The sequence below is a fragment of the Ictidomys tridecemlineatus genome, chromosome 1 (genome assembly GCF_052094955.1).
Source record: "Ictidomys tridecemlineatus isolate mIctTri1 chromosome 1, mIctTri1.hap1, whole genome shotgun sequence".
Taxonomy (NCBI): Eukaryota; Metazoa; Chordata; class Mammalia; order Rodentia; family Sciuridae; genus Ictidomys; species Ictidomys tridecemlineatus.
In genome coordinates, this window is record NC_135477.1 from 163,583,774 (window position 1) to 163,596,446 (window position 12,673).

Genomic DNA, 12,673 nt, shown 5'->3' on the forward strand with positions numbered 1-12,673 from the left:
GCGAGGCCAGCTCTTTTGTCTGTACAGACAGAACAAGCCGCTGGTGGTGACAACATCCTTGATGATTTGGGGTGTGTTCTAAAGAACAACCACTCTAGCTCCTGTTTGCACCGTGGGTAGGGAACAAGAGGGAGACTTCCAACTGAAGACCTGGGTCATGGGTCTGATAATAGGGATAATCGAAGTAGTTGCAATAGCCACAGTCTATCGGGAACTTCGTAATCTTCACAACAACCCTTTGACTTGGGGATCGTTATTATGCCATTTTGATAATCTGGAAAATTAGAAAGTCAAGTAGCTTGCCCAAAATTACCTGGTCAAAGGTGGTATAAGCAAGCCAATTATACATTTTCACTGTTTGTTTTTATTTTTTCAGTACTGGAAATTGGACTCAGGGGCAAGTTACCACTGAGCTATATTCCTTTTTATATTTTTAATTTAATTTTATTTGTTTTAATTAGTTATATGAATGATAACTCCTTTTTTTTTTGAGACAGGGTCTTACTTAGTTGCAGAGGCTGACTTCCAACTTGTGATCCTCCTGCCTTAGTCTCCCAAGTAGCTGGGATTATAGGCATGTGCCACCATGCTACCATGCCTGGCCAATTTGGTTCACTCTTGGGTTATTTGAGCTGCTGCGTGCAATAAATCCTAACTGAATATCAATTGCATGCCAGGCCTTGAGGGGTAGAAGAATTAATATTTGCTCCTTGTCCTCAAGGAGCTTTGGACATTGCTGGAAGGACATGCCCTATGCAGTTTCCCCCTGAAACTTTATTGTTTATGAAACAAATGGACAAATGGGGGGAGGGACACAATCATCACGCTGACAGCAGTGAACACAGGGACAGGGCTTAAAGACTGGCTTCAAGAGTGAGTGGTTTTCAGAGACCTTGAAGACAAGTGACACACTCTAAGGCTTATCCCAGGGCTCAGATTGGTGGAGGGTTCTTAGAAGAGGTGGACCTTGAAGTATGGATTGGGTTTGAATAACATGGAAGGGGAGAAGGCAGAGAATGTTCTCATGACAAATTTCCACATGCCACGGCCCCCGCCTCTCTTGCCATCCTCTCTCCACTATCCTCTTGCCCACTCTGCTCTGTCACAACAGCTTCCTTTCAGTTCCTCAGCTCTGCCAAAGTTATTTCTACCCCAGGATCTTTGCACTTGCTCTTCCCTCTGCCAGAGACACATTTCCATCTAATCTTCCTGTGCCTGGATCTTTCTCATTCTTCAGGTCACCTTTTAATGTCACTTCCTTAGAAAGGCCCTGCTTGACCATTGACCCCCCTCCGCAAACTTAAACTGTCTCCCTTCTCTCAGGGACAGATCATTCCCTTACACTGTCCTATTTCCTTCCCACACTCATCACTATCAGAAACTGCTTGCCTCCCCCACTAGACAGAAGCCCATGAGAACAGGAGCTTCACGGGTCTGGTTCACTGCAGTGTTCCAAGCATGCTGAGTAGTGCAATCACCTCTCTGAAGAAAGAGGGACTTGTCTTCTCCTAGGGTTCCAACCTGGAACAGGGTCCAACATGGGTCTTTAGAGACCCTCAAACCTAATGCAATTATTATAAATAGTAGGGAATCTTTGAATCTTTCTACAGAGAACTTCCATGGCTTCCTTCAGCTTCTCAAAAGGATCAGTTAGGAATCCAAAAGGGAACTTCTTCTCCAAAAGACCCTCCAGGCCTCTCCCTGACCAAAGAGTCAAGAGCTTTGGGCTGTAGAATATAGGGTGCTGGAGGACTCCCCTGTTACCTATTTTGACATTCACACAGGTGTCTACTTTTGTAAGGTTCACTATAGCTCCTAAGCATTACGGGGACTAAAGTAAAGATTTATAGGTGGCTTCATAAACTAAGATGATGATGCTGAGGAGGGTGGGCCACAGGAACGATTCCTAGTCTTTGGCAGGAGTTCCCAGGTGACCTTTTGGTTCAGGAATTGGAAACCTGGCAGGGGCTACGCTGAAGCTTTGCAATAGAGATTCCATCCGGAAGTCATTCAGAGGCCCCTAAAGGGACACCCTGAGCCAGAATCCCTCAGAGAAGGAAAACGTGGCAGGTTTTTGTTTCTAGAATGAAAGTTTTCTGGGTAATCAGGAGCCTCGGGAGCAAGGATGACTCTGACCTAGACAGGTAACTGATTTTGCTGCAGCCAGACTACGGCAGTGCCCCTCTGCCACTGAGTCACAAATGACTTTGAATGTATCCCTGCCCCTGTCTGAGCTACAGGTTTTCTTATTCACTTCTTTTCTTTTTCTTTCTTTTATTTTTTTTTTTTTAGGGGTTATAGGTGGGTCTTTATTTAAAAATCAGATCTGCCCATTTATCATTTTGTACCAACTCAGGGAACAGAAAATTTCACAGGTTCCACAATCTTCTCTGTGGGAGCCTTCGTAGCAGTCATTGCTGCCTTTTTAGGTGCATGTTTAGCCTTTTTGGCTTCCTGGGCAATGCTGCTTCCTTGCCCTCATTGAGGCTTTCCCACTTCTGGTTTCTAATTCTTCTTGGCCTTTGTATCAGCAAGAGATGCACCAGTGAGGGACCCCTGGAATTTGACGACACGTAGGCTTCTTCTCTTTTAAATTTCTTTTTAGCATACAGTCCAGTTTATCTGTTCTTAGAAAGGAATACCAGCTCACATTGCACATTAAGAAACTGGAAGTGCTTCCCACTGATCCTGGTGTAGCACCTTCCATGTCTGGGGTAGATCTCATTTTGACTAAAACTGAACAGCTTGATTTTCATGACAGCAACTGCTGGGGAAGAAGAAAGATGGCACAGAGAACTGGACTATGTGCTTTCATTGGTAAAAAGAGCAGGCAGCTAAATGGTAGCATTGAGAGCCATCATTTATTAAACACCTACGGTACTTTGTGCTGAGCGCTGAGCTAAGCTCTTTGCCTAGATTTTCTGATTAACCCCTATGAAACAGGAACTAATTATTAATCCTCATTTTATATATGTAAAAAATGGAGTTCAGAATAATAACTTGTCCAAACATCTGGTAAATCAGGGATTCAAACCAGACTTAAGGAACACGAGAGTTCAAGTGCTCAACTACTACAGTCAACCTCCTTCTAAATCCTCTGTCATCTCTGACGTTCATAGATTCCAGGCCACTCAGCTTCCCCCCCACACACACACACACCACTTATATACACTTTATGTAATCAAGAGGGGTTTTTTAATTTATTATTATTTTTTAGTTGTTGATGGACATTTATTTTATTTTTATGTGGTGCTGAAGATCAAACCCAGTGCCTCACACATGCTAGGCAAACACTCTACCACTGTGCTACATCCCCAGCCCAAATCAAGAGCTTTTTTATTGTATATAAACTGTCTTAAGAAGTTGATTTCAGCTTGTTTGCCCTGATATGAAGGAATTGTTTTAGATTTCTAGGCTCAAGACTGCTCTATTACTGCTGTTGCTATCTGATTTCATTCAAAATCTAGATGGGTGCTTTCATATAAAATCTTATTTATTTATTTATTGGTACCAGGGATTGAACTCAGGGGCACTTAACAACTTAGCACAACCCCAGCGCCTTTTAGTTTTTATTGTGAGACAGGATCTCACTGAGTTGCTTAGGGTCTTGCTAAGTTGCTGAAGTTGGCTTTGAACTTGGGATCCTCTGTTGCTGAGATTACAGGGGTGCACCATCACACCCAACTAAAATCTGATTCTTAATTCCTTCCCTGGTCATTTTTTCCCCCAGTTTCTTTGTTTCACATAATTTTATCTACCATGGAACCAGCATCCTAAAATCACCAATATAAATCCTCCTACTCAAGCATCACATGATCTGCTAGTTAACAACAACAACACATCCAAGCCCAGTCACAACTGATCCTAATGAACCATCGAATATTGAATCTTGAACACAGGGAATGTGTTTTTAACACCTAAAATCCCTAGGAGCTTAAAAGATCTCCCCTCCCTGGGCACACTGAGCTCTGGTGCCATGGTTGTGGGGATGAGGCACCAGAGCTCAGTGTGCCCACTGCCACCCCCACACAGCCACTTGGCAGTCCTCTCCTTTGTCAAGTATGTCGCTGATCCATCTCTAAGTTGAATCTGCTTTTCATCTTGCAAAATGAGGAGTCAGTATCTTGGGGTCCGTCTGCCTGCCCAGCACCCAGTGCCACCACTGTACAACTGTAGGAACTGCTTCCCCCTGACTGCCTTCCTCACTAGCACCCAGGCTTAGAATACAGGGTGCTCCACTGGACTGCCTTGGGACTGCCCAAAGCACCTGGCATCCAACTCCCCACACCTCCCAGACCACCAGCTACCTCATTCATGCTGTCAATCAAGTCACTGGGGTCAGGGCCATTAGGAGGAGGGCCAGACTCTACCTTCATACTGGTTACATTGCTGTAGGTTGAGATGGGTGATTGATTAATTTCAGGTTGCAGAAAATAATAAATTGACAGAGAAATGGGGGGATGGCTTTGTTTTAGATAGGGTCATCAGGGCAGGCCTCTTGGAGGAGAGAAAACCATTGAATGATGAGCCCATGAGAAGGTCTGGGGAAAGAGTACTCCAGAAAAGAGAAGCATAAGTTCCAAGGCCCCTCCAGGTGGGAGAGACTGGGTTTTTCAAGTAACTGAAAGTATGGCTAGGAGACTCCCCTACTCCTGTTCTTCCCTTTTAGCTGGTCCAAATACTTCCCCCATCACTGTCTCTGTGAATGGTAGATCAGTCCTGGAAAGGAGTCAGGTTAAGAATTGAAATCTGTAGTGCAGATATGGGGAACCGAGGCCTGATCACCTGGGGTAGCTGGGACTCAAAGCCACCTCCCCTGACTCCTTGCTGAGAGCTGAATTCTCCAGCCCAACCAAGAACCTGCTATCTTTCTGCTCAAGGACTTCAAAACCTCTCACCTTGGCCACCTGGGGAACCATCTCCAGGAACTGGAGTGGGGTCAGGAGACAACCAGTGCTCCCATGTAGTGGCAGGGAGAGAGAGACCTGAACTCCAGAAGCAGATCAAGGAGGCTCTGTTGATTCGTTTCTGGCGAGGAGGAGGCAACCCGAGCAGAAAGCCAGGTGAAAGTAAGGCCAAGAAACACTCCCCCAGGCCACGCTTCCAAAACAGCGCCAGAGCCTCAGGGGTGCAGCTCTCCATTCTTGGGTGGATCTTGAGACAAAAACCTCAATTGATGTTACAAATGAAAACTTGAGAGCTTGGCCCAGGAGGGGAGGGTCCTATTGAAGCAATTATGACTGAACTAAAAAGAGAGCCGAGAGTATGCATCATTACTGAGCAAACACTGGAAAACCCTTCATGTCTATTATCTCAGTCTTCACCCCAACATTTAAGTAGTTTATTTGTTCCCTGTCATGGCAATGATAAATAACCATGAACTTGGTGATGTTAAAACAACATACATTTATTATCGTCTGGTCTTGCAGGCCAGAAGCACTAAAATCCAGGTGCATATCCCTTCTGGAAGCTAAGGGAAGAGTCTGCTTCCTTGCCTTTTCAGCACCTAGAGGCCATCCGCATTCCTTGGCTGGTACCCTTCCTCCATCTTTTTTTATTTTTTGGTACTGGGGATAGAACCATTGAACTCAGGGACGCTTCACCACTGAATTACATCCCAGCCCTTTTTATTTTTGAGACAGGGTCTCACTAGGTTCCTGTGGGTCTCACTAAGTTGTCAAGGGTCTCTGTAAATTGCTGAGGCTGGTCTTGAACTTGAGATCCTTCCTCCATGGTCTGAGGACACAACTCTACCCTGTGCTTCTGCCCTTACATCTTTTTCTGGTTTTGACATTCTGGCCTCCATCTTCTAAGGGCTGTTGTGACATCACTGGACCCACGTGGATAATCTAGGATAATCTTCCTAATTCAGAACTCTTCGTCTGCAAAGTCCCCATGGCCAGGTGAAGTAGCAGAGTTGCGGGTTCTGGGAATTACATCATGGACATCTTAGAGGGAGGGATTATGTTGTCTACCCTGGGTAGGTACAATGACCATTTCCATTTTAAAGATGAAGAACCAGGCTGGGTGTGGTGGTACATGCCAATAATCCCAGCAACTCGGCAACCTGAGGCAAGAAGATTGCAAGCTCAAGGCCAGCCTCAGCAATTTAGCAAGGCCCTTAGCAACTTAGTGAGACTCTGTCTTGCTATTTTTATTAAATAAAAATAAAAAGATCTGAGATATAGCTCAGTGGTAAAGCATTCCTGGATTCAATCCCCCCCCCAAAAAAAAAAAAAAAAAAAAAGACGATGAAATAAAAGGTCAGAGATCTAAATAGACTGAATAACTTGTTCAATGTCCCACAGAGGCAAAGCCAGGAATCCACACAAGTGGCTCAGTTCCAGAACCTGCATATTCTCTCTCTCTCTCTCTCTCTCTCTCTCTCTCTCTCTATCTCTATCTATCTATCTATCTCTCTCTCTCTATCTATCTATCTATCTCTCTCTCTCTCAGGGGTGGGGAAACAGTGGGGCACTTTACCACTGAATTGCTTTCCCAGCCCTTTTTACTTTTTATTTTGAGATAGGGTCTCCTTAAGTTACTAAGCCTGGCCTCCAATTTGAGATCCTTCTGCCTCAGACCCCCAGATCTTTGGGATTACAGTGTGCATTCCCACGCCTGGCTCTCCTGTTCTTTTAAAGCTTAGGGTTGATTCAGTCCTTAGGCCCTGTAACGTGCCACCCTGTCCTTGGATGGCTGGGGAAGGGGAGGTTTTACAGAGCTCCGTGTTCAGTGTGGACAGCCAGGGCCCTTCTCCCAACTCCAGGCCCAGGCTAAGGGCAGCTGGGGCCTGCTCCAAATCTCTAGAGGCAGGGCGGGGGATTATGTATCAAAACTCTCAAATGCACCCTTTGTGTGTCTGGCTCAGAGTCAAGGCTGCCCAGCTAAGGAGGCCAGGCATTGGAGACTGGCTCAGCCCGCTGCCTTGTTACTGTATCTTTCCCCAGGCAGGCCCTCCCATTGGCTGGAGGGCACAAAAGTCCCATTGTCATCTGACCCCTGGTCCCCAGGGTAGAATGGCCACTGACCAGGGCAAGGCCAAACACAGAGGAGAGTGGAATTTGACTTCAGTGCCCCTCCCGCTCCCAGTACTCCCCATGAGATGCTCTCCCTCTGAAGGCCTTTGATCCTCCAACTCGCCTGGACTTTTTACTTAGTCTATCAGGTAGAAGAGTTTGGGATTCGCTAAGCACATTTTGTGCTTGGGCAGACAGAGGAACTTGCCCAAGGCCACACAGCTGGCCCACAGGGGAGCTGAAATGAAAGGCCCCAATCTCAACTCCACTGCACCAGCTGCCTCCTCCCCGGGCCCCAGGGAGAGCTTGCTGAACCACTTGCTTCTCGGGGACCAGTGGTGGGCTATGTGTTGGCCGGATCTTCTTGCTAAATACACACAGCCACCCCAAGGAGAAGCGTTAAGTGAGTTCAGGTCTAGGTTCTGCTCCTTGTAGGACCTGTGACCTAAGGCCCTAGAACTAGTCTGACTTGGTCTGACTTAGTCACCTTTTCTCTCTCAACCAGGGTTTCCTTACCTGTGTGTGATTACAATACTTCATCTCCTGGGTTTCAAAGTCAGCATTAAGGTTCAAGTGGACCCAGGCATGGTGGTGCAGGCCTCACGCCTGCAATCCCAGCAGCTTGGGAGCTGGGGGAGAAGGATCACAAGTTCAAAGCCAGTCTCAGCAACTTAGTGAGACTCTAAGCACCTCAAAGAGACCCTGGCTTCAAACAAAATATTTTAAATAGGGGCTGAAGATATGGCTCAGGGGTTAAGTACCCCTGAGTTCAATCCCTAGTATTCCCCCACCCCCTGAAAAAAAAAAAAAAAGATTCAAGTGGACATGGATTTTGGAGACTCAGCTAATTCAAAAAAGAAAATTTAAGAGGTCCAGCTTTGGAGTCAGATCTCTGGGATTGGGTCCTGGGCCAAGTTATTTAACTCCAGAAAATTTGAGGCATATTATTTAAACTCCAGCCTCAGTTTCCTCAATTATAAAAAACTGCCCTCCCCCTACATTATGAGGTTCTCATAGGATTAAATGAAATAATACATGTAATAGATTTAGTTCACTGTTGAATGTCCTAAGCACTTCATAAATGTTAATAATCTTATGATTACATCATCTTATTTGAAATTTTCCAGTCTGTATGTTCCACAAAATAGTAGTCCTATAACATCCCTGGTTCAAATAAATTTAGAAAATGAGACACCCACCACCTTCCTCATGGATATTTCTGAAGCACCTTAAAACTCTAAAGGCTTGCCAGGTGCAGTGGCACATGCCTACAATCCCAGCGGCTCTGGAGGCTGAGGCAGGACGATTGAAAGTTCAAAGCCAGTCTCAGCAACTCAGTGATACCCTGTCTCTAATTAAAATACTTTTTAAAAAGGGGCTGGGAATGTGACTCAGTTTAAGTGCCTCTGGATTCAATCCCTAGTACTAAAAAATTAATTAAGCAATTAATTAAATAAATAAAACACTAAAGGCTCTGAAAAGGTGTGCAGAAAAGAAAACTTTTCTAAGGTTTGGACTCTGTCTAACCTATCCCAGATCCTTCTTTTGAATGAATTTCTGAATTCATCCCACAGAACTTGTGTTTCATGACAAATTCCTTGAGAAATGTCTTTTTTAAACATTTATTTTTTAGTTTTAGCTGGACACAATATCTTTTTTTTACATTTATGTGGTGCTGAGGATCAAACCCAGTGCCTCGTGCATGCTAGACGGGCACTCTACCACTCAGCCACCACTCCAGCCCCGAGAAATGTTTATCTGATCCAATGCCAAGAAATTGAAGTTTAGAAAGTGCAGTGGCCTGTCCTGGGTCATCCTGCCCAGTAGCCCATAAACAGCAGAGCTGAGGCCTAACTCAAGCTCACTAATCCTTTGGCCTGTTGCACTTTTTAGTAAATCACACTAAGAAAATGTCTTCCACTGTTGATGTGAATAAGTGCTGACGAAACATTAAAGATTTGTGTTGTTGGTTTCATAGCCCTTTAGCCTTCTCCAGGGCTCTGTACCCAGGACTCTGATGGTGCAGGGCTCCCTGGGCCGGGTTGGAGGAGCTCGGCAGTGGATTGGTTCTGTCTCCCCACCCCTAGGTCTGTAATGCCTTAGCTGCTGGTCCAGGTCCAGGTCCAGGGAACACTCACAGGCAGGCACCAATTTTCTTCGGAAACCCCACAGGCCTGGAAACCTTTTCTGCAGGGAGGATGAAAGCAGCCCCAGAGCCCAACCCTGACAGCGTGGCAGCTCTTACACGTTCCCTGACGTGGCCCACAAACCAAACCTCTCTTCAGTCTCAGCATCTGTGAGGCCAGGGACGTGGCAGCCCTGGCCATGTGACTCAGCCCACAGGCAGCCTGGGGGCGACATCCTTGTGTGTCCTCTCTTCTCAGGATCCCAGGTGCAGATGAGGAAGGGAGATGGGGATTAGGCGACTCAGGCCCTCCCACTTCTCTACCACCCATCTCTTCTCTCCTCCTGCCCTCCTGCCCCATCATCTCTCCCCACTCCTGGACCTTTCCTCAGAAGGGAGTTCCTGGCATGGAGTCTTCAAGATTTTCCATGTCGGTGGTTTTCAAGCTTTCTGGGTACCACCAGATGTGCCAATCTGGAAGCCTAACGGCCTAAAAAAATGAGGCCAGGGAGGCCTTGAGGACCCTAACCCATCTCTGCTTAGACCCAAGAACTATCTCAATCTATTTGCCTAAAAACTTTTATATCTAAAAATTATTTTACTATTTAAAAAAAGAAGTTCGCCATACTTTGGAGAAAAGACAGCCTCTTCAACAAATGGTGTTGGGAAAACTGGAAATCCATATGCAACAAAATGAGATTAAACCCCTATCTCTCACCATGAACAGAACACAACTCAAAGTGGGTCAAGGACCTAGGAATTAAACTAGAGACCCTGCATCTAATAGAAGAAAAAGTAGGCCCTAATCTCCATCATATCGGATTAGGCCCTGATTCCTTAATAAGACTCCTATTGCACAAGAATTAAAATCAATAATTAATAAATGGGATGGATTCAAACTAAAAAGCTTCTTCTCAGCAAAAGAAATAATCAGTGAGGTGAATAGAGAGCCTACAGCTTGAGAACAAATTTTTGCCTCATGCACATCAGATACAGCACTAATCTCTAGGGTATATAAAGAACTCAAAAAGCTAAATACAAAAAAAAAAAAAATCCCAATCAATAAATGGGCCAAGGAACTAAACAGACACCTCACAGAAGGTGATAGATAATCAACCAAGAAATATGTGGAAACATGTTCAACATCTCTAGCAATTAGAGAAATGCAAATTAAAACTACTCTAAGATTTCATCTCACTCCAGTCAGAATGGCAGCAATTAAGAACACAACAACAATAAGTGTTGGTAAGGATGTGGGGAAATTGGCACACTCACATATTGCTAGTGGACTGTAAAATGGTGCAGCCAATATGGAAAGCAGTGTGGAGATTCCTTGGAAAACTGGGAATGGAATCACCTCTTGACCCAGGTATCCCACTCCTAGGTCTATACTTAAAGAATTTAAAAACAGCAAACTACAGGGACACAGCCACATCAATGTTTATTGCAGCACAATTCCCAGTAGTTAAACGTGGAACCAACCTAGATGCCCTTCAGTAGACAGATGGATAAAGAAAATGTGGTGTATATACACAATGGACTATTACTCAGCAATAAAAGAGAATGAAATCATGGCATTTGCAGGTAAATGGATGGAGTTGAAGAAGATAATGCTAAGTGAAGTTAGCCAATCCCAAAAAACAAATGCCAAATGTTTACTCTGTTATAAGGAGGCTGGGTTTGGGAGAGGGAGCACGAGAGGATTAGATGAACTCTAGTTAGGGAGGAGGGATAGGAGAGGAAGGGAGGGTGATAGGCGTAGAAAAGATGGTGGAATGAGATGGACATATATGAGGACACGAATAGTGTGAACATACTTTGTATAAAACCAGAGATATGAAAAATTGTGTTCTATATGTGTAATATGAATTGTAATGCATTCTGCTGTCATATATATCAAATTGGAATAAAAAATAAAAAAGAAGTTTGAAATATACTAATTTATTTTGAACCCACCAGCTTTCCAGGTGACCAAAAAAGGTAACCTGGAAAGAAGGGGTGATCTGTACAAAGACACAAGCTATCACAAACTGTACTGGACACTGTGGAGAGGGGGAGGGCTCCAAGAGCCAACTAGCAGCCATGGAAGACACCAGATTTACTTCAGGAAGACCCAGTAGATCACCTGGGAGCAGGAGGATGTGGTTCCACCTACCAGCTGGGTATCTCCCCAGAGGCAAACACCAGGGATACAGGAGGCAGACACTGCCTCTTAGGTACGGGCAGGAAACAGATGACCAGCCCCTCTACTACCATATACCAGGAGAAGTGGAGCCTCTGCCCACTCAGAGTACAAATGCCCACCTGCAGGCTTGTGGATCCTTTCTCCCCCTTTTGAAAGGTTTTCTTCTAGCAAAAAAACCATCAACAACTACGACTCATCCACAAGAGAATTAGGAGCCAGATTCACCATTCTTCAAGGGATCAGAGTGTCCTTTCCTATTTTTTGTGTGGGGAGGCGACATCTTTTTTTTTTTTTTTTTTTAATGGTACTGGAGATTGAACCCAGGGAAACCTTATCACTGAGCTACATCACCACCCTTTTTATTTATTTATTTATTTATTTATTTATTTATTTATTTATTTATTTATAGGTAGGGTCTTGTTAAGTTGCTGAGTACTGAGGCTGGCCTTGAACTTCCAATCCTTCTGCTTCAGCCTTATTATTATTTTTTTCTCAGCCTTATTTTAAATTTTGAGACAGGATCTTACTAACTTTCCAAGACTGGTCTCACTTGCAATCTTCCTGCCTCAGCCTCCCAAGTCACTGGGATTACAGCGTGCACCACCATGACCGGCTAAAAAGCCTGCATCTACCCCCACCCCCGGGTTTGAATAAAGCACCCCAACCTCTTGCTTCCTCCTCAGTCGGAATCTATTCCTTTCTCCTCCATCTCTCTTCTCTCATCTCTCTTCTCTTCCTCTTTCTGTCCTTCCAAACTTTGTTTAAAAAGCACTGGACAACAAACTGAGAGACCTGGGTCCCTCACCCCATCAGTAAATGATGTGAGCAAATCATCTCCCATCTCTGGGCCTTAGTTTGTTCACGTGTAAAATGAAAGTACTGGCTTGGGTCACAGTTTCCAAACAGTGGACTACAAGGACCAGGAGGGTGGGCTCAGATGGCCCCTCCCCTTCTACCCAGAGGTAGCTGGCATTTTGCTAGTGAAATTGTAAGCAAGGGATCTAAGGGCTAATAAAACATTTGAAAATGACCAGGCCATTCCCCTAAAGGCCTTCCAGCCTTTAGAGTCCACATTTCCCTCCCTTCTTCTGTCTCCTGCTTCTCTCCCCCGGCCCCACACCCCTTGGGCTCCTCTGGTTTTCTGGCAAAGCCTTAGGATTCTTCATGTTGCCTGCCACAGAGTCTATCTCACTATCTCTCTAGAGGCCAGACTCTGCTCTTTCACTTGGAATGTGGGAGCAGAATTCCTTCCTCCCAGAGATCCCAGAATGAGTAAGACCCAAGGGCTGTGGCAGATCCTAGCCAGGCACCCCATCTGGTCCAACACTGAGATCCCCAACTCCT